The 21,568-nt window shown below is 41.5% G+C and overlaps 5 non-coding genes across 5 annotated transcripts; all 5 read left to right on the top strand.

Annotated features, from left to right (window-relative positions):
- The first annotated feature begins 7,613 nt into the window (after positions 1-7,613).
- On the top strand, positions 7,614-7,686 carry TRNAR-UCG (transfer RNA arginine (anticodon UCG)). The gene has a single exon. It is a non-coding gene; the product is annotated as a tRNA-Arg (tRNA).
- Positions 7,687-9,201: 1,515 nt separating this feature from the next.
- On the top strand, positions 9,202-9,274 carry TRNAR-UCG (transfer RNA arginine (anticodon UCG)). The gene has a single exon. It is a non-coding gene; the product is annotated as a tRNA-Arg (tRNA).
- Positions 9,275-10,788: 1,514 nt separating this feature from the next.
- TRNAR-UCG (transfer RNA arginine (anticodon UCG)) lies at positions 10,789-10,861 on the top strand. Its single transcript has one exon. It is a non-coding gene; the product is annotated as a tRNA-Arg (tRNA).
- A 1,515-nt stretch (positions 10,862-12,376) lies between these two features.
- TRNAR-UCG (transfer RNA arginine (anticodon UCG)) lies at positions 12,377-12,449 on the top strand. Its single transcript has one exon. It is a non-coding gene; the product is annotated as a tRNA-Arg (tRNA).
- Positions 12,450-16,419: 3,970 nt separating this feature from the next.
- Positions 16,420-16,492, top strand: TRNAR-CCU (transfer RNA arginine (anticodon CCU)). Its single transcript has one exon. It is a non-coding gene; the product is annotated as a tRNA-Arg (tRNA).
- Positions 16,493-21,568: the final 5,076 nt, after the last annotated feature.

Raw genomic sequence — 21,568 nt, 5'->3', positions numbered from 1 at the left:
TCTACGTATACCATATACACAGTTTCTTTTTTTCCTTGGCAGTATTTTCCCAGGATCAGACTGAGGTTCAGGGCCTGCTCTACCGTTCCAAACCCCTCCCGGAATCCAAATTGAAGGTCTGAAATAATGTGTCCCTCCTCTGCCCACTGCTGTAGTCGTTCAAGAACGATTCTACCGACCACTTTGCCTAGCGAATCTAAAAGGGAAATGGGACGATAACAATTGACATCTTGGCGGTCACCTTTTTTAAAAATTGGGACCATGATAGACTTTGTCCAAGAGTCCAACAGTCCCACTTTTGCCACTGCTATGCATACTCTAGTTAAAATGGGGGTCAGAGGTCCGGGTTAAATTTAAACAAGTCTACTGGGACCCCATCGGGGCCTGGAGCTTTCCCGCTTTTGCTAGCATTCAAGGCCGCTATAACTTCAGCGATATCAAAAGTTAGGGAGATGGGATAGTTGACGTTTGGAAGACTATGATCTATTCTTTTACTGGTATTTACTGGGTTTTTAAAAAATTTTGAAAAATGTGTCACCCACGTAGCCTCATCGATAGCCACTTCTATCTTAGGGGTGTCTGCGCCCAAGAGATATGGAGTTTTAACAGTACGCCAAAAAGCCAAACTATCCTTAGATACAGCGCTAGTGTGCAAATCGTCCCACAGTTTCATTTTTAATTCAGTGATTCTTTGCTTCCGTGCGGAGACATATTGACGCCTCAGCATTTGAATCAATTCTGAATCTCTCACTGTTTTTTTTAGTTCCTTTTTTAAGTTGGACAGGGCCATGGTACAGGAATGATTAAACCATCCTTTTTTGGTCGAGGGTGACCTCCTAGATGTTATTGTAAGAAGTTCCTTAATCTTTTCCAGTATTAGTAGAAAGTTGGTTAAAACAGCTTCTTCAGGTAACGTTGGATCAAGGCAATTGGTTATATTTACATATGACTCCATTACCAATTTCGCCGTGATTATCTCCGGATCCAGCGTCTCCCACTTTACTGTATAACCATTTGTCCTGCCCAACTCCAATTTATTTTGAGCGAGCGTAGAGGCGATTACACTAGTTTCCGGTTGTCCCTTCAATTGTTGGAGTTCTAGTCTAAGAGCGGAGTGGTCACTAAAAGTATTTAGCAATACCTCAAAGGACCTTACTCGAGGTAATAAGCCTGGGGAGAGAAGAATATAATCTACTGTAGTGCTGAAGCCCCTACCCACATACGTTGGTTGTAAAAAGTTAGAGTCCGGGATCAGTTTGTTTACTATTTCCAGTTCTAAGTCAACCAGCATATTGTTCATTGCAATCCCCGTTTTACTATGATTAAAGTGCATGATAGGAGCGTTCTCTTCATCCACAATTCCACATCTATTTTTCCCGACATGAGGGCATGGGTGGATATTTAAGTCTCCTCCACATATAAGGTGGACTGGGCCCTTACGAAGTGGAGAGTTATGACCCAATTTCTCCTTAATTAGATTGATGAGAGACAAAAATTGTTCCTCGTCAAGATTATTATAGACATTGAGCAAAAGAATAGGCTCACATTTATTATAGAGGAGCTTTAATAGTTGGAAATTTGGATCAGACAGCACCAAGGATGTTTTGAGATCATTGATTGTGTTGGCAATATATGTAGTCAACCCTCCCTTGGGTCTTCCAAAACCGCCCCCCAACGCTGGCGTAAAATACGTTTTATAGCCAGCGAGGTGAAGCTCTGTCAAGGACCAAGTCTCCTGGAGACATATGATATTCCCCCCTTCCCAAAAATGTATCAATGAGCCGTCTTCGATTTTTGAACGAAGCCCTGCTATATTCCAGAAAAAAATGGATAGAGAATGCAAATCTACATTATGCACTGTTTCTTGGATTGAGGAATCCATTGTGGAATTAGATGTTAAATGGGAAGAGCTATGATCGGTGGATTTGAAATTAGTTGATGGTCAATCGACCATTTCAAGAACACTAAATCTGTTGTCCGTGGGAAACCCAAACCAGGTTTCCCTTTGGGTTGGCTCTCTATTTAGCATCCGCAATTGGTGGAAGCCCCAGTCGTCATTTCCTCTTCCCCAAAATTGTGGGCCTGAATTTATCCTATAACCACCATGCTCATGGTAACGGGGGCCCACTGTGTTCCAACGATTGAAATAATTATCGTGGACTGGGTCTTTAGTTTCCCAATAAGGAGCATTGGTGAATTGAGCATCCCTGGGCGACCTGGAGGGATAAAAAAAGGAGAGACGTCTAATACCTATTTCGCCCTGGGTGTTTGGACGCTCCCAAGAACATATGTGGTCCACCACCCATGGGTGGTCAAAGGAAATCAAAATACAGTCGCCCGGAATTGATTTCCTACTATTTCCCACCCACGGGGTTCTACGGACCATCAAGATCCTAGATGACCCGGGTTCAGTAATGGGACAGTTGTTATTTAACCAAAACTGCACCTTATTTTTCAGTGACCAGGTAGTTTCCACGACGTGATCTTCTAACTCGGGAACTCCTACCATAACTACCACATAGGGGCTTGCTTCTGGAGGTAGGTCAACTGCCAACCTTTTTTTGCAGCCCCTCGTGTCAGCCAAGGTGTGATCAGTTGTTACTTGGTTAGGGACCTGTTTGTTTTGTTGGAGCGTCTTTTTTCCCTTGAGAGGGGAGTTTTTTGGCCCTGGCTTCGCTGCTCCCAAAACATTTTTCTGAGAAGGATGACAAATGTTGGAGTTAGCAATAGGATCTTCTGTTTGCTCTATAATGGTTGTTTCGGGACGTGGTGATTTAGATGTGGAATCAGAAGGGGCATTTTTAGAGTTTTTTTTTTTCGTATATGACACCTTTTGAAGGGGAGGTTTGATACTTTTCTCTTTTTGTTTATCCCCCCCCCCTATTACTTGTTTTGGTTTCGTGATGTCAATAAGGAGCTGTAATTGTTGTTCCATCCGAGACAACCTTAATTCGAGTGGGGTAATGGTAATTTTTAGAAGGTCTGCTATGTTGGCTATTGACACAGGGTTAAAATTGTCTCTTTGCAGGTAAATAGGTAAAGAAGAACTCGAGTTAAGTACGCTAAGCGAATCTAAATTTTCATGCGTGGGCTGATTAATGACTGATTTACCAGGGTGGGGATTGTCAGATGTGGGTGTTGAAGGTTTCGGTTCGTCTAGGGTACTGGAGTCATGAGGGATCGATTTATTAGGTTTTGTTCTTCTTTTCCTAATTGCCCCCTCCCTTTTCCCTCTAGTGATTCTTATTTCTTCCGGGGTTATTTCGGGGATTAGTACTGGCGATTTTTCTAAATCAAGGCTTAATTGAAAATCGGAAAGTTGTGAGGCTGAAAGATCTACATTATTTGGTAGACTTCTCCTACCTGTGGGAGAGGGGCCACAGCCCCCAATTCGGCGGGACTCGGGGGTTTTTGCATTCTTCAAGTTTCCCATGGATGACCGCTTTGCCAGGGCTAAATCTAAAGAGACCCTACCTTCTATTAGGGTGATGCTTTGGTCAATAAAATTGTTCGCCTTGGTGATAAAGTCATCCATAGGACCCAAACGTTTTCCCCCACCTCCCTTTACTTTATCTTTAGACCCTCTCGTAAGAACCATCTCCACAATCGAGTGGAACAATTAATCGACAACAAAATTTTGGCGCACAGAGTTTTCACCAGGCTACTTAGAGCTCTCACACGATGAGCTGGGTTAGGTTCTGAAAGTACCTCGGTGTTATGGAGAGGGCCCGGTCCGGTCTCCTCCGTTCTCTGACGGCCTCAGACGGCCCGCCCTTTGCCCGGGCTTAGCCCCGGGCGCTCCCGCGCAGCGGGTAACCAGGTTCTTTAAATAGTACAGTACTGGGGCTTGGGGGCGTGTCGGCCAGGGAGAGCAGCCCAGGTGTTGGTGGTTGGGCTCGCAGGGACTCCTGGACTATGGAGTCCCTGCTGCTCGCAGCCCCGGTCCTGAATCTTTTCCCCTGGATGGCAGGCAGTCCCAATCAGCAATCCTCCGCGGTGACTGAACGCGAAGCGGGACCCGCGAAGCGGGACCCGCGAAGCGGGTCCGGCGAGTTGCTGGCGCTGTGCACTGGAAGGGCTGGGATGTGCAGGGGCAGTCCGGCGTCAACCCTGAGGTAAGCAAGTAGTTGTCCCACTGTTAGGGAGAAATCCTTCGTCTTTTACTCCCGTGGGCTTGGGGGCGTGTCGGCCAGGGAGAGCAGCCCAGGTGTTGGTGGTTGGGCTCGCAGGGACTCCTGGACTATGGAGTCCCTGCTGCTCGCAGCCCCGGTCCTGAATCTTTTCCCCTGGATGGCAGGCAGTCCCAATCAGCAATCCTCCGCTGTGACTGAACGCGAAGCGGGACCCGCGAAGCTGGTCCGGCGAGTTGCTGGCGCTGTGCACTGGAAGGGCTGGGATGTGCAGGGGCAGTCCGGCGTCAACCCTGAGGTAAGCAAGTAGTTGTCCCACTGTTAGGGAGAAATCCTTCGTCTTTTACTCCCGTGGGCTTGGGGGCGTGTCGGCCAGGGAGAGCAGCCCAGGTGTTGGTGGTTGGGCTCGCAGGGACTCCTGGACTATGGAGTCCCTGCTGCTCGCAGCCCCGGTCCTGAATCTTTTCCCCTGGATGGCAGGCAGTCCCAATCAGCAATCCTCCGCGGTGACTGAACGCGAAGCGGGACCCGCGAAGCGGGTCCGGCGAGTTGCTGGCGCTGTGCACTGGAAGGGCTGGGATGTGCAGGGGCAGTCCGGCGTCAACCCTGAGGTAAGCAAGTAGTTGTAGTGTAGTGTGTGTAGAAGAACTGCAAGGTGTGTGCCTATGTGTGCATAGAGTGCTACATGTGTAAAATCTGTATGATTTGGGCAGTTAAAGTGCTGATTTTGCCTCCGAGTAAGAAAAGTACTACACAAAATGTATAAAGGATCGGCACATTGGCTGCCTTTGCTGATGCCCCCGTTGCCTAATTTGTAGTGCAATGGTTAAGTTGCAGAGTGTGGTTGAACTTGGTTAGGAGACTTAGTGCCACTTTCCGTGTCCTACTGATGATAAGGATGGCTTGATACCATTTTCTAAGCCCAGTATATTGAGAAAAGAAGTAAGTGAAGAAGAAGTGTGGAGTCGAAAGTGGTTCTCCAATTTCTCTCCACTTGCTAAAATTGCAAAGTCTCCATTATAGCATAGAAGAGAGCGTTAAAGTCGGGGATGGAAGAGGATGAAAATGGGAAGTTTACTTCTAGAGAGAAGTGAGAAATGCCCTGTGTGCGCACACCGGTGTCTGACCATAGAATACATTTAAATAATGCCTCTAGAAAAGAGCTATGCATGTGTGGCTCAGTGGCCTAATGGCTAAGGCACTGGCCTCCTAAGCCAGGGATTGTAGGTTCAAGTCCCATCTGAGGTGATAACAAAAATCCTCCCTCTTTCTTTTCCAGAAAATTAGGTAGATTTATTACATGCTTCCTCTCGGAAGTTTATGAGGGATTAGGTACTTTGAAACTGTCCCATTTTACTTGTGTACACTTCACAGTCATGTTAGTGTTCTGAAACTGCAAAGTAGATTTTTAAATGCCTATTTTTGTGAGATGCATTTTCGACCGGCCAGAACATATTCTTTTGGAAAAAATGATTTGAATTGGATTGGTGTGAATCTTGTTTCTAGAGGTGGTGACAGGCTTTCAGCTACTTGAATAGGTCAAGCCAGGATTCATAAAACTTATACAACCTATGTGAGTGTGAAAAATTAGCATATGCAGGAAGGAGCAATTTGTACTACTTTCAAAACAGTTTCACTCCACGTCTGGAAACGTCCAGAGCTATGTAGAGCATACAAATGAGCTTTAAACTCACGAGGAAAGAGGTTTGTATGCAAAAAGGAAAACAAAAGCATATCGTACTCATAAAATTCTCAATATATAGATTCCAAAAAAGTGCTTCCAGCGAAAAGAGCTGAAAGAACACTATGGGATGTAAACCTGAATACCTTTCAATAATATGTTCTCCATCCATGCATACCACCTACATGATAAAAATCATCTCAGGTGAACGGATGACCGCGTGGCCTAATGGATAAGGCGTCTCACTTCGGATCAGAAGATTGAGGGTTCGAGTCCCTTCATGGTCGTTTTTGGCCAATGGTAACACAATCTGCTTTACATTCAGAGTGGAAAAAGTCTTTTCCAATACTCTTGTAGTCCTCACTTTCTCATTACTAATCATTAATAAAGTGGAGTACATACTTTAAACTCATTCAGGTTGCATCTTCAGTCTAACTACTTGTGCATTTTAGTGGCATTAAAAAGTGCTTCTATGCCGACGCACTGAATATGTAATAGGTTTGCAGAATTTTGACGTGACAGAATGGGTTTTTAGCTTAAGTGTGTGTAGAAGAACTGCAAGGTGTGTGCCTATGTGTGCATAGAGTGGTACATGTGTAAAATCTGTATGATTTGGGCAGTTAAAGTGCTGATTTTGCCTCCGAGTAAGAAAGGTACTACACAAAATGTATAAAGGATCGGCACATTGGCTGCCTTTGCTGATGCCCCCGTTGCCTAATTTGTAGTGCAATGGTTAAGTTGCAGAGTGTGGTTGAACTTGGTTAGGAGACTTAGTGCCTCTTTCCGTGTCCTACTGATGATAAGGATGGCTTGATACCATTTTCTAAGCCCAGTATATTGAGAAAGGAAGTAAGTGAAGAAGAAGTGTGGAGTCGAAAGTGGTTCTCCAATTTCTCTCCACTTGCTAAAATTGCAAAGTCTCCATTATAGCATAGAAGAGAGCGTTAAAGTCGGGGATGGAAGAGGATGAAAATGGGAAGTTTACTTATAGAGAGAAGTGAGAAATGCCCTGTGTGCACACACCGGTGTCTGACCATAGAATACATTTAAATAATGCCTCTAGAAAAGAGCCATGCATGTGTGTCTCAGTGGCCTAATGGATAAGGCACTGGCCTCCTAAGCCAGGGATTGTGGGTTTGAGTCCCATCTGAGGTGATAACAAAAATCCTGCCTCTTTCTTTTCCAGAAAATGACGTAGATTTATTACATGCTTCCTCTCGGAAGTTTATGAGGGATTAGGTACTTTGAAACTGTCCCATTTTACTTGTGTACACTTCACAGTCATGTTAGTGTTCTGAAACTGCAAAGTAGATTTTTAAATGCCTATTTTTGTGAGATGCATTTTCGACCGGCCAGAACATTTTATTTTGGAAAAAATGATTTGAATTGGATTGGTGTGAATCTTGCTTCTAGAGGTGGTGACAGGCTTTCAGCTACTTGAATAGGTCAAGCCAGGATTCATAAAACTTATACAAACTATGTGAGTGTGAAAAATTAGCATATGCAGGAAGGAGCAATTTGTCCTACTTTCAAAACAGTTTCACTCCACGTCTGGAAACTTCCAGAGCTATGTAGAGAATACAAATGAGCTTTAAACTCATGAGGAAAGAGGTTTGTATGCAAAAAGGAAAACAAAAGCATATCGTACTCATAAAATTCTCAATATATAGATTCCAAAAAAGTGCTTCCAGCGAAAAGAGCTGAAAGAACACTATGGGATGTAAACCTGAATACCTTTCAATAATATGTTCTCCATCCATGCATACCACCTACATGATTAAAATCATCTCAGGTGAACGGATGACCACGTGGCCTAATGGATAAGGCGTCTGACTTCGGATCAGAAGATTGAGGGTTTGAGTCCCTTCGTGGTCATTTTTGGCCAATGGTCACACAATCTGCTTTACATTCAGAGTGGAAAAAGTATTTTCCAATACTCTTGTAGTCCTCACTTTCTCATTACTAATCATTAATAAAGTGGAGTACATACTGTAAACTCATTCAGGTTGCAACTTCAGTCTAACTACTTGTGCATTTTAGTGGCATTAAAAAGTGCTTCTATGCCGACGCACTGAATATGTAATAGGTTTGCAGAATTTTGACGTGACAGAATGGGTTTTTAGCTTAAGTGGGTGTAGAAGAACTGCAAGGTGTGTGCCTATGTGTGTATAGAGTGCTACATGTGTAAAATCTGTATGATTTGGGCAGTTAAAGTGCTGATTTTGCCTCCGAGTAAGAAAAGTACTACACAAAATGTATAAAGGATCGGCACATTGGCTGCCTTTGCTGATGCCCCCGTTGCCTAATTTGTAGTGCAATGGTTAAGTTGCAGAGTGTGGTTGAACTTGGTTAGGAGACTTAGTGCCTCTTTCCGTGTCCTACTGATGATAAGGATGGCTTGATACCATTTTCTAAGCCCAGTATATTGAGAAAAGAAGTAAGTGAAGAAGAAGTGTGGAGTCGAAAGTGGTTCTCCAATTTCTCTCCACTTGCTAAAATTGCAAAGTCTCCATTATAGCATAGAAGAGAGCGTTAAAGTCGGGGATGGAAGAGGATGAAAATGGGAAGTGTACTTATAGAGAGAAGTGAGAAATGCCCTGTGTGCACACACCGGTGTCTGACCATAGAATACATTTAAATATTGCCTCTAGAAAAGAGCTATGCATGTGTGTCTCGGTGGCCTAATGGAAAAGGCACTGACCTCCTAAGCCAGGGATTGTGGGTTAAAGTCCCATCTGAGGTGATAACAAAAATCCTCCCTCTTTCTTTTCCAGAAAATTAGGTAGATTTATTACATGCTTCCTCTCAGAAGTTTATGAGGGATTAGGTACTTTGAAACGGTCCCGTTTTACTTGTGTACACTTCACAGTCATGTTAGTGTTCTGAAACTGCAAAGTAGATTTTTAAATGCCTATTTTTGTGAGATGCATTTTCGACCGGCCAGAACATATTCCTTTGGAAAAAATGATTTGAATTGGATTGGTGTGAATCTTGTTTCTAGAGGTGGTGACAGGCTTTCAGCTACTTGAATAGGTCAAGCCAGGATTCATAAAACGTATACAACCTATGTGAGTGTGAAAAATTAGCATATGCAGGAAGGAGCAATTTGTCCTACTTTCAAAACAGTTTCACTCCACGTCTGGAAACTTCCAGAGCTATGTAGAGAATACAAATGAGCTTTAAACTCATGAGGAAAGAGGTTTGTATGCAAAAAGGAAAACAAAAGCATATCGTACTCATAAAATACTCAATATATAGATTCCAAAAAAGTGCTTCCAGCGAAAAGAGCTGAAAGAACACTATGGGATGTAAACCTGAATACCTTTCAATAATATGTTCTCCATCTATGCATACCACCTACATGATTAAAATCATCTTAGGTGGACGGATGACCGCGTGGCCTAATGGATAAGGCGTCTGACTTCGGATCAGAAGATTGAGGGTTTGAGTCCCTTCGTGGTCGTTTTTGGCCAATGGTCACACAATCTGCTTTACATTCAGAGTGGAAAAAGTCTTTTCCAATACTCTTGTAGTCCTCACTTTCTCATTACTAATCATTAATAAAGTGGAGTACATACTGTAAACTCATTCAGGTTGCATCTTCAGGGTAACTACTTGTGCATTTTAGTGGCATTAAAAAGTGCTTCTATGTCGACACACTGAATATGTAATAGGTTTGCAGAATTTTGACGTGACAGAATGGGTTTTTAGCTTAAGTGTGTGTAGAAGAACTGCAAGGTGTGTGCCTATGTGTGTATAGAGTGCTAATGTGTAAAATCTGTATGATTTGGGCAGTTAAAGTGCTGATTTTGCCTCCGAGTAAGAAAAGTACTACACAAAATGTATAAAGGATCGGCACATTGGCTGCCTTTGCTGATGCCCCCGTTGCCTAATTTGTAGTGCAATGGTTAAGTTGCAGAGTGTGGTTGAACTTGGTTAGGAGACTTAGTGCCTCTTTCCGTGTCCTACTGATGATAAGGATGGCTTGATACCATTTTCTAATCCCAGTATAATGAGAAAAGAAGTAAGTGAAGAAGAAGTGTGGAGTCGAAAGTGGTTCTCCAATTTCTCTCCACTTGCTAAAATTGCAAAGTCTCCATTATAGCATAGAAGAGAGCGTTAAAGTCGGGGATGGAAGAGGATGAAAATGGGAAGTGTACTTATAGAGAGAAGTGAGAAATGCCCTGTGTGCACACACCGGTGTCTGACCATAGAATACATTTAAATAATGCCTCTAGTAAAGAGCTATGCATGTGTGTCTCGGTGGCCTAATGGAAAAGGCACTGACCTCCTAAGCCAGGGATTGTGGGTTTGAGTCCCATCTGAGGTGATAACAAAAATCCTCCCTCTTTCTTTTCCAGAAAATTAGGTAGATTTATTACATGCTTCCTCTCAGAAGTTTATGAGGGATTAGGTACTTTGAAACGGTCCCATTTTACTTGTGTACACTTCACAGTCATGTTAGTATTCTGAAACTGCAAAGTAGATTTTTAAATGCCTATTTTTGTGAGATGCATTTTCGACCGGCCAGAACATATTCCTTTGGAAAAAATGATTTGAATTGGATTGGTGTGAATCTTGTTTCTAGAGGTGGTGACAGGCTTTCAGCTACTTGAATAGGTCAAGCCAGGATTCATAAAACTTATACAACCTATATGAGTGTGAAAAATTAGCATATGCAGGAAGGAGCAATTTGTACTACTTTCAAAACAGTTTCACTCCACGTCTGGAAACGCCCAGAGCTATGTAGAGCATACAAATGAGCTTTAAACTCATGAGGAAAGAGGTTTGCATGCAAAAAGGAAAACAAAAGCATATCGTACTCATAAAATTCTCAATATATAGATTCCAATAAAGTGCTTCCAGCGAAAAGAGCTGAAAGAACACTATGGGATGTAAACCTGAATACCTTTCAATAATATGTTCTCCATCTATGCATACCACCTACATGATAAAAATCATCTCAGGTGGACGGATGACCGCGTGGCCTAATGGATAAGGCGTCTGACTTCGGATCAGAAGATTGAGGGTTTGAGTCCCTTCGTGGTCGTTTTTGGCCAATGGTCACACAATCTGCTTTACATTCAGAGTGGAAAAAGTCTTTTCCAATACTCTTGTAGTCCTCACTTTCTCATTACTAATCATTAATAAAGTGGAGTACATACTGTAAACTCATTCAGGTTGCATCTTCAGTCTAACTACTTGTGCATTTTAGTGGCATTAAAAAGTGCTTCTATGCCGACGCACTGAATATGTAATAGGTTTGCAGAATTTTGACGTGACAGAATGGGTTTTTAGCTTAAGTGTGTGTAGAAGAACTGCAAGGTGTGTGCCTATGTGTGCATAGAGTGCTACATGTGTAAAATCTGTATGATTTGGGCAGTTAAAGTGCTGATTTTGCCTCCGAGTAAGAAAAGTACTACACAAAATGTATAAAGGATCGGCACATTGGCTGCCTTTGCTGATGTCCCCGTTGCCTAATTTGTAGTGCAATGGTTAAGTTGCAGAGTGTGGTTGAACTTGGTTAGGAGACTTAGTGCCACTTTCCGTGTCCTACTGTTGATAAGGATGGCTTGATACCATTTTCTAAGCCCAGTATATTGAGAAAAGAAGTAAGTGAAGAAGAAGTGTGGAGTCGAAAGTGGTTCTCCAATTTCTCTCCACTTGCTAAAATTGCAAAGTCTCCATTATAGCATAGAAGAGAGCGTTAAAGTCGGGGATGGAAGAGGATGAAAATGGGAAGTTTACTTCTAGAGAGAAGTGAGAAATGCCCTGTGTGCACACACCGGTGTCTGACCATAGAATACATTTAAATAATGCCTCTAGAAAAGAGCTATGCATGTGTGGCTCAGTGGCCTAATGGCTAAGGCACTGGCCTCCTAAGCCAGGGATTGTAGGTTCGAGTCCCATCTGAGGTGATAACAAAAATCCTCCCTCTTTCTTTTCCAGAAAATTAGGTAGATTTATTACATGCTTCCTCTCGGAAGTTTATGAGGGATTAGGTACTTTGAAACTGTCCCATTTTACTTGTGTACACTTCACAGTCATGTTAGTGTTCTGAAACTGCAAAGTAGATTTTTAAATGCCTATTTTTGTGAGATGCATTTTCGACCGGCCAGAACATATTCTTTTGGAAAAAATGATTTGAATTGGATTGGTGTGAATCTTGTTTCTAGAGGTGGTGACAGGCTTTCAGCTACTTGAATAGGTCAAGCCAGGATTCATAAAACTTATACAACCTATGTGAGTGTGAAAAATTAGCATATGCAGGAAGGAGCAATTTGTACTACTTTCAAAACAGTTTCACTCCACGTCTGGAAACATCCAGAGCTATGTAGAGCATACAAATGAGCTTTAAACTCACGAGGAAAGAGGTTTGTATGCAAAAAGGAAAACAAAAGCATATCGTACTCATAAAATACTCAATATATAGATTCCAAAAAAGTGCTTCCAGCGAAAAGAGCTGAAAGAACACTATGGGATGTAAACCTGAATACCTTTCAATAATATGTTCTCCATCCATGCATACCACCTACATGATTAAAATCATCTCAGGTGAACGGATGACCGCGTGGCCTAATGGATAAGGCGTCTGACTTCGGATCAGAAGTTTGAGGGTTCGAGTCCCTTCGTGGTCATTTTTGGCCAATGGTCACAAAATCTGCTTTACATTCAGAGTGGAAAAAGTATTTTCCAATACTCTTGTAGTCCTCACTTTCTCATTACTAATCATTAATAAAGTGGAGTACATACTGTAAACTCATTCAGGTTGCATCTTCAGGCTAACTACTTGTGCATTTTAGTGGCATTAAAAAGTGCTTCTATGTCGACACACTGAATATGTAATAGGTTTGCAGAATTTTGACGTGACAGAATGGGTTTTTAGCTTAAGTGTGTGTAGAAGAACTGCAAGGTGTGTGCCTATGTGTGTATAGAGTGCTACATGTGTAAAATCTGTATGATTTGGGCAGTTAAAGTGCTGATTTTGCCTCCGAGTAAGAAAAGTACTACACAAAATGTATAAAGGATCGGCACATTGGCTGCCTTTGCTGATGCCCCCGTTGCCTAATTTGTACTGCAATGGTTAAGTTGCAGAGTGTGGTTGAACTTGGTTAGGAGACTTGGTGCCTCTTTCCGTGTCCTGCTGATGATAAGGATGGCTTGATACCATTTTCTAAGCCCAGTATATTGAGAAAAGAAGTAAGTGAAGAAGAAGTGTGGAGTCGAAAGTGGTTCTCCAATTTCTCTCCACTTGCTAAAATTGCAAAGTCTCCATTATAGCATAGAAGAGAGCGTTAAAGTCCGGGATGGAAGAGGATGAAAATGGGAAGTGTACTTATAGAGAGAAGTGAGAAATGCCCTGTGTGCACACACCGGTGTCTGACCATAGAATACATTTAAATAATGCCTCTAGAAAAGAGCTATGCATGTGTGTCTCGGTGGCCTAATGGAAAAGGCACTGACCTCCTAAGCCAGGGATTGTGGGTTTGAGTCCCATCTGAGGTGATAACAAAAATCCTCCCTCTTTCTTGTCCAGAAAATTAGGTAGATTTATTACATGCTTCCTCTCAGAAGTTTATGAGGGATTAGGTACTTTGAAACGGTCCCATTTTACTTGTGTACACTTCACAGTCATGTTAGTATTCTGAAACTGCAAAGTAGATTTTTAAATGCCTATTTTTGTGAGATGCATTTTCGACTGGCCAGAACATATTCCTTTGGAAAAAATGATTTGAATTGGATTGGTGTGAATCTTGTTTCTAGAGGTGGTGACAGGCTTTCAGCTACTTGAATAGGTCAAGCCAGGATTCATAAAACTTATACAACCTATATGAGTGTGAAAAATTAGCATATGCAGGAAGGAGCAATTTGTACTACTTTCAAAACAGTTTCACTCCACGTCTGGAAACGCCCAGAGCTATGTAGAGCATACAAATGAGCTTTAAACTCATGAGGAAAGAGGTTTGCATGCAAAAAGGAAAACAAAAGCATATCGTACTCATAAAATTCTCAATATATAGATTCCAATAAAGTGCTTCCAGCGAAAAGAGCTGAAAGAACACTATGGGATGTAAACCTGAATACCTTTCAATAATATGTTCTCCATCTATGCATACCACCTACATGATAAAAATCATCTCAGGTGGACGGATGACCGCGTGGCCTAATAGATAAGGCGTCTGACTTCGGATCAGAAGATTGAGGGTTTGAGTCCCTTCGTGGTCGTTTTTGGCCAATGGTCACACAATCTGCTTTACATTCAGAGTGGAAAAAGTCTTTTCCAATACTCTTGTAGTCCTCACTTTCTCATTACTAATCATTAATAAAGTGGAGTACATACTGTAAACTCATTCAGGTTGCATCTTCAGTCTAACTACTTGTGCATTTTAGTGGCATTAAAAAGTGCTTCTATGCCGACGCACTGAATATGTAATAGGTTTGCAGAATTTTGACGTGACAGAATGGGTTTTTAGCTTAAGTGTGTGTAGAAGAACTGCAAGGTGTGTGCCTATGTGTGCATAGAGTGCTACATGTGTAAAATCTGTATGATTTGGGCAGTTAAAGTGCTGATTTTGCCTCCGAGTAAGAAAAGTACTACACAAAATGTATAAAGGATCGGCACATTGGCTGCCTTTGCTGATGCCCCCGTTGCCTAATTTGTAGTGCAATGGTTAAGTTGCAGAGTGTGGTTGAACTTGGTTAGGAGACTTAGTGCCACTTTCCGTGTCCTACTGATGATAAGGATGGCTTGATACCATTTTCTAAGCCCAGTATATTGAGAAAAGAAGTAAGTGAAGAAGAAGTGTGGAGTCGAAAGTGGTTCTCCAATTTCTCTCCACTTGCTAAAATTGCAAAGTCTCCATTATAGCATAGAAGAGAGCGTTAAAGTCGGGGATGGAAGAGGATGAAAATGGGAAGTTTACTTCTAGAGAGAAGTGAGAAATGCCCTGTGTGCACACACCGGTGTCTGACCATAGAATACATTTAAATAATGCCTCTAGAAAAGAGCTATGCATGTGTGGCTCAGTGGCCTAATGGCTAAGGCACTGGCCTCCTAAGCCAGGGATTGTAGGTTCGAGTCCCATCTGAGGTGATAACAAAAATCCTCCCTCTTTCTTTTCCAGAAAATTAGGTAGATTTATTACATGCTTCCTCTCGGAAGTTTATGAGGGATTAGGTACTTTGAAACTGTCCCATTTTACTTGTGTACACTTCACAGTCATGTTAGTGTTCTGAAACTGCAAAGTATATTTTTAAATGCCTATTTTTGTGAGATGCATTTTCGACCGGCCAGAACATATTCCTTTGGAAAAAATGATTTGAATTGGATTGGTGTGAATCTTGTTTCTAGAGGTGGTGACAGGCTTTCAGCTACTTGAATAGGTCAAGCCAGGATTCATAAAACTTATACAACCTATGTGAGTGTGAAAAATTAGCATATGCAGGAAGGAGCAATTTGTACTACTTTCAAAACAGTTTCACTCCACGTCTGGAAACGTCCAGAGCTATGTAGAGCATACAAATGAGCTTTAAACTCATGAGGAAAGAGGTTTGTATGGAAAAAGGAAAACAAAAGCATATCGTACTCATAAAATTCTCAATATATAGATTCCAAAAAAGTGCTTCCAGCGAAAAGAGCTGAAAGAACACTATGGGATGTAAACCTGAATACCTTTCAATAATATGTTCTCCATCCATGCATACCACCTACATGATAAAAATCATCTCAGGTGAATGGTTACCGCGTGGCCTAATGGATAAGACATATGACTTCGGATCAGAAGATTGAGGGTTCGAGTCCCTTCGTGGTCGTTTTTGGCCAATGGTCACACAATCTGCTTTACATTCAGAGCAGAAAAAGTATTTTCCAATACTCTTGTAGTCCTCACTTTCTCATTACTAATCATTAATAAAGTGGAGTGCATACTGTAAACTCATTCAGGTTGCATCTTCAGTCTAACTACTTGTGCATTTTAGTGGCATTAAAAAGTGCTTCTATGCCGACGCACTGAAAATGTAATAGGTTTGCAGAATTTTGACGTGACAGAATGGGTTTTTAGCTTAAGTGTGTGTAGAAGAACTGCAAGGTGTGTGCCTATGTGTGCATAGAGTGGTACATGTGTAAAATCTGTATGATTTGGGCAGTTAAAGTGCTGATTTTGCCTCCGAGTAAGAAAAGTACTACACAAAATGTATAAAGGATCGGCACATTGGCTGCCTTTGCTGATGCCCCCGTTGCCTAATTTGTAGTGCAATGGTTAAGTTGCAGAGTGTGGTTGAACTTGGTTAGGAGACTTAGTGCCTCTTTCCCTGTCCTACTGATGATAAGGATGGCTTGATACCATTTTCTAAGCCCAGTATATTGAGAAAAGAAGTAAGTGAAGAAGAAGTGTGGAGTCGAAAGTGGTTCTCCAATTTCTCTCCACTTGCTAAAATTGCAAAGTCTCCATTATAGCATAGAAGAGAGCGTTAAAGTCGGGGATGGAAGAGGATGAAAATGGGAAGTTTACTTATAGAGAGAAGTGAGAAATGCCCTGTGTGCACACACCGGTGTCTGACCATAGAATACATTTAAATATTGCCTCTAGAAAAAAGCTATACATGTGTGCCTCAGTGGCCTAATGGATAAGGCACTGGCCTCCTAAGCCAGGGTTTGTGGGTTCAAGTCCCATCTGAGGTGATATCAAAAATCCTCCATCTTTCTTTTCCAGAAAATTAGGTAGATTTATTTCATGCTTCCTCTCAGAAGTTTATGAGGGATTAGGTACTTTGAAACGGTCCCATTTTACTTGTGTACACTTCACAGTCATGTTAGTGTTCTGAAACTGCAAAGTAGATTTTTAAATGCCTATTTTTGTGAGATGCATTTTCGACCGGCCAGAACATATTCCTTTGGAAAAAATGATATGAATTGGATTGGTGTGAATCTTGTTTCTAGAGGTGGTGACAGGCTTTCAGCTACTTGAATAGGTCAAGCCAGGATTCATAAAACTTATACAACCTATGTGAGTGTGAAAAATTAGCATATGCAGGAAGGAGCAATTTGTACTACTTTCAAAACAGTTTCACTCCACGTCTGGAAACGTCCAGAGCTATGTAGAGCATACAAATGAGCTTTAAACTCATGAGGAAAGAGGTTTGTATGCAAAAAGGAAAACAAAAGCATATCGTACTCATAAAATTCTCAATATATAGATTCCAAAAAAGTGCTTCCAGCGAAAAGAGCTGAAAGAACACTATGGGATGTAAACCTGAATACCTTTCAATAATATGTTCTCCATCCATGCATACCACCTACATGATAAAAATCATCTCAGGTGGACGGATGACAGCGTGGCCTAATGGATAAGGCGTCTGACTTCGGATCAGAAGATTGAGGGTTCGAGTCCCTTCGTGGTCGTTTTTGGCCAATGGTCACACAATCTGCTTTACATTCAGAGTGGAAAAAGTCTTTTCCAATACTCTTGTAGTCCTCACTTTCTCATTACTAATCATTAATAAAGTGGAGTACATACTGTAAACTCATTCAGGTTGCATCTTCAGTCTAACTACTTGTGCATTTTAGTGGCATTAAAAAGTGCTTCTATGCCGACGCACTGAATATGTAATAGGTTTGCAGAATTTTGACGTGACAGAATGGGTTTTTAGCTTTAGTGTGTGTAGAAGAACTGCAAGGTGTGTGCCTATGTGTGCATAGAGTGCTACATGTGTAAAATCTGTATGATTTGGGCAGTTAAAGTGCTGATTTTGCCTCCGAGTAAGAAAAGTACTACACAAAATGTATAAAGGATCGGCACATTGGCTGCCTTTGCTGATGCCCCCGTTGCCTAATTTGTAGTGCAATGGTTAAGTTGCAGAGTGTGGTTGAACTTGGTTAGGAGACTTAGTGCCACTTTCCGTGTCCTACTGATGATAAGGATGGCTTGATACCATTTTCTAAGCCCAGTATATTGAGAAAAGAAGTAAGTGAAGAAGAAGTGTGGAGTCGAAAGTGTTTCTCCAATTTCTCTCCACTTGCTAAAATTGCAAAGTCTCCATTATAGCATAGAAGAGAGCGTTAAAGTCGGGGATGGAAGAGGATGAAAATGGGAAGTTTACTTCTAGAGAGAAGTGAGAAATGCCCTGTGTGCACACACCGGTGTCTGACCATAGAATACATTTAAATAATGCCTCTAGAAAAGAGCTATGCATGTGTGGCTCAGTGGCCTAATGGCTAAGGCACTGGCCTCCTAAGCCAGGGATTGTAGGTTCGAGTCCCATCTGAGGTGATAACAAAAATCCTCCCTCTTTCTTTTCCCGAAAATTAGGTAGATTTATTACATGCTTCCTCTCGGAAGTTTATGAGGGATTAGGTACTTTGAAACTGTCCCATTTTACTTGTGTACACTTCACAGTCATGTTAGTGTTCTGAAACTGCAAAGTAGATTTTTAAATGCCTATTTTTGTGAGATGCATTTTCGACCGGCCAGAACATATTCTTTTGGAAAAAATGATTTGAATTGGATTGGTGTGAATCTTGTTTCTAGAGGTGGTGACAGGCTTTCAGCTACTTGAATAGGTCAAGCCAGGATCCATAAAACTTATACAACCTATGTGAGTGTGAAAAATTAGCATATGCAGGAAGGAGCAATTTGTACTACTTTCAAAACAGTTTCACTCCACGTCTGGAAACGTCCAGAGCTATGTAGAGCATACAAATGAGCTTTAAACTCACGAGGAAAGAGGTTTGTATGCAAAAAGGAAAACAAAAGCATATCGTACTCATAAAATTCTCAATATATAGATTCCAAAAAAGTGCTTCCAGCGAAAAGAGCTGAAAGAACACTATGGGATATAAACCTGAATACCTTTCAATAATATGTTCTCCATCCATGCATACCACCTACATGATAAAAATCATCTCAGGTGAGCGGATGACCGCGTGGCCTAATGGATAAGGCATCTGACTTCGGATCAGAAGATTGAGGGTTCGAGTCCCTTCATGGTCGTTTTTGGCCAAGGGTAACACAATCTGCTTTACATTCAGAGTGGAAAAAGTCTTTTCCAATACTCTTGTAGTCCTCACTTTCTCATTACTAATCATTAATAAAGTGGAGTACATACTTTAAACTCATTCAGGTTGCATCTTCAGTCTAACTACTTGTGCATTTTAGTGGCATTAAAAAGTGCTTCTATGCCGACGCACTGAATATGTAATAGGTTTGCAGAATTTTGACGTGACAGAATGGGTTTTTAGCTTAAGTGTGTGTAGAAGAACTGCAAGGTGTGTGCCTATGTGTGCATAGAGTGCTACATGTGTAAAATCTGTATGATTTGGGCAGTTAAAGTGCTGATTTTGCCTCCGAGTAAGAAAAGTACTACACAAAATGAATAAAGGATCGGCACATTGGCTGCCTTTGCTGATGCCCCCGTTGCCTAATTTGTAGTGCAATGGTTAAGTTGCAGAGTGTGGTTGAACTTGGTTAGGAGACTTAGTGCCTCTTTCCGTGTCCTACTGATGATAAGGATGGCTTGATACCATTTTCTAAGCCCAGTATATTGAGAAAGGAAGTAAGTGAAGAAGAAGTGTGGAGTCGAAAGTGGTTCTCCAATTTCTCTCCACTTGCTAAAATTGCAAAGTCTCCATTATAGCATAGAAGAGAGCGTTAAAGTCGGGGATGGAAGAGGATGAAAATGGGAAGTTTACTTATAGAGAGAAGTGAGAAATGCCCTGTGTGCACACACCGGTGTCTGACCATAGAATACATTTAAATAATGCCTCTAGAAAAGAGCTATGCATGTGTGTCTCAGTGGCCTAATGGATAAGGCACTGGCCTCCTAAGCCAGGGATTGTGGGTTTGAGTCCCATCTGAGGTGATAACAAAAATCCTGCCTCTTTCTTTTCCAGAAAATTAGGTAGATTTATTACATGCTTCCTCTCAGAAGTTTATGAGGGATTAGGTACTTTGAAACGGTCCCATTTTACTTGTGTACACTTCACAGTCATGTTAGTGTTCTGAAACTGCAAAGTAGATTTTTAAATGCCTATTTTTGTGAGATGCATTTTCGACCGGCCAGAACATATTCCTTTGGAAAAAATGATTTGAATTGGATTGGTGTGAATCTTGTTTCTAGAGGTGGTGACAGGCTTTCAGCTACTTGAATAGGTCAAGCCAGGATTCATAAAACTTATACAACCTATGTGAGTGTGAAAAATTAGCATATGCAGGAAGGAGCAATTTGTACTACTTTCAAAACAGTTTCACTCCACGTCTGGAAACGTCCAGAGCTATGTAGAGCATACAAATGAGCTTTAAACTCATGAGGAAAGAGGTTTGTATGGAAAAAGGAAAACAAAAGCATATCGTACTCATAAAATTCTCAATATATAGATTCCAAAAAAGTGCTTCCAGCGAAAAGAGCTGAAAGAACACTATGGGATGTAAACCTGAATACCTTTCAATAATATGTTCTCCATCCATGCATACCACCTACATGATAAAAATCATCTCAGGTGAATGGATGACCGCGTGGCCTAATGGATAAGACGTATGACTTCGGATCAGAAGATTGAGGGTTCGAGTCCCTTCGTGGTCGTTTTTGGCCAATGGTCACACAATCTGCTTTACATTCAGAGCAGAAAAAGTATTTTCCAATACTCTTGTAGTCCTCACTTTCTCATTACTAATCATTAATAAAGTGGAGTGCATACTGTAAACTCATTCAGGTTGCATCTTCAGTCTAACTACTTGTGCATTTTAGTGGCATTAAAAAGTGCTTCTATGCCGACGCACTGAATATGTAATAGGTTTGCAGAATTTTGACGTGACAGAATGGGTTTTTAGCTTAAGTGTGTGTAGAAGAACTGCAAGGAGTGTGCCTATGTGTGCATAGAGTGGTACATGTGTAAAATCTGTATGATTTGGGCAGTTAAAGTGCTGATTTTGCCTCCGAGTAAGAAAAGTACTACACAAAATGTATAAAGGATCGGCACATTGGCTGCCTTTGCTGATGCCCCCGTTGCCTAATTTGTAGTGCAATGGTTAAGTTGCAGAGTGTGGTTGAACTTGGTTAGGAGACTTAGTGCCTCTTTCCGTGTCCTACTGATGATAAGGATGGCTTGATACCATTTTCTAAGCCCAGTATATTGAGAAAAGAAGTAAGTGAAGAAGAAGTGTGGAGTCGAAAGTGGTTCTCCAATTTCTCTCCACTTGCTAAAATTGCAAAGTCTCCATTATAGCATAGAAGAGAGCGTTAAAGTCGGGGATGGAAGAGGATGAAAATGGGAAGTTTACTTATAGAGAGAAGTGAGAAATGCCCTGTGTGCACACACCGGTGTCTGACCATAGAATACATTTAAATATTGCCTCTAGAAATGAGCTATGCATGTGTGCCTCAGTGGCCTAATGGATAAGGCACTGGCCTCCTAAGCCAGGGTTTGTGGGTTCAAGTCCCATCTGTGGTGATAACAAAAATCCTCCATCTTTCTTTTCCAGAAAATTAGGTAGATTTATTTCATGCTTCCTCTCAGAAGTTTATGAGGGATTAGGTACTTTGAAACAGTCCCATTTTACTTGTGTACACTTCACAGTCATGTTAGTGTTCTGAAACTGCAAAGTAGATTTTTAAATGCCTATTTTTGTGAGATGCATTTTCGACCGGCCAGAACATATTCCTTTGGAAAAAATGATATGAATTGGATTGGTGTGAATCTTGTTTCTAGAGGTGGTGACAGGCTTTCAGCTACTTGAATAGGTCAAGCCAGGATTCATAAAAC

This window comes from Triturus cristatus, chromosome 4_1 (assembly GCF_964204655.1).
Source record: "Triturus cristatus chromosome 4_1, aTriCri1.1, whole genome shotgun sequence".
NCBI classification, from domain to species: Eukaryota; Metazoa; Chordata; class Amphibia; order Caudata; family Salamandridae; genus Triturus; species Triturus cristatus.
This window is presented reverse-complemented; position numbering and strand designations above follow the sequence as displayed.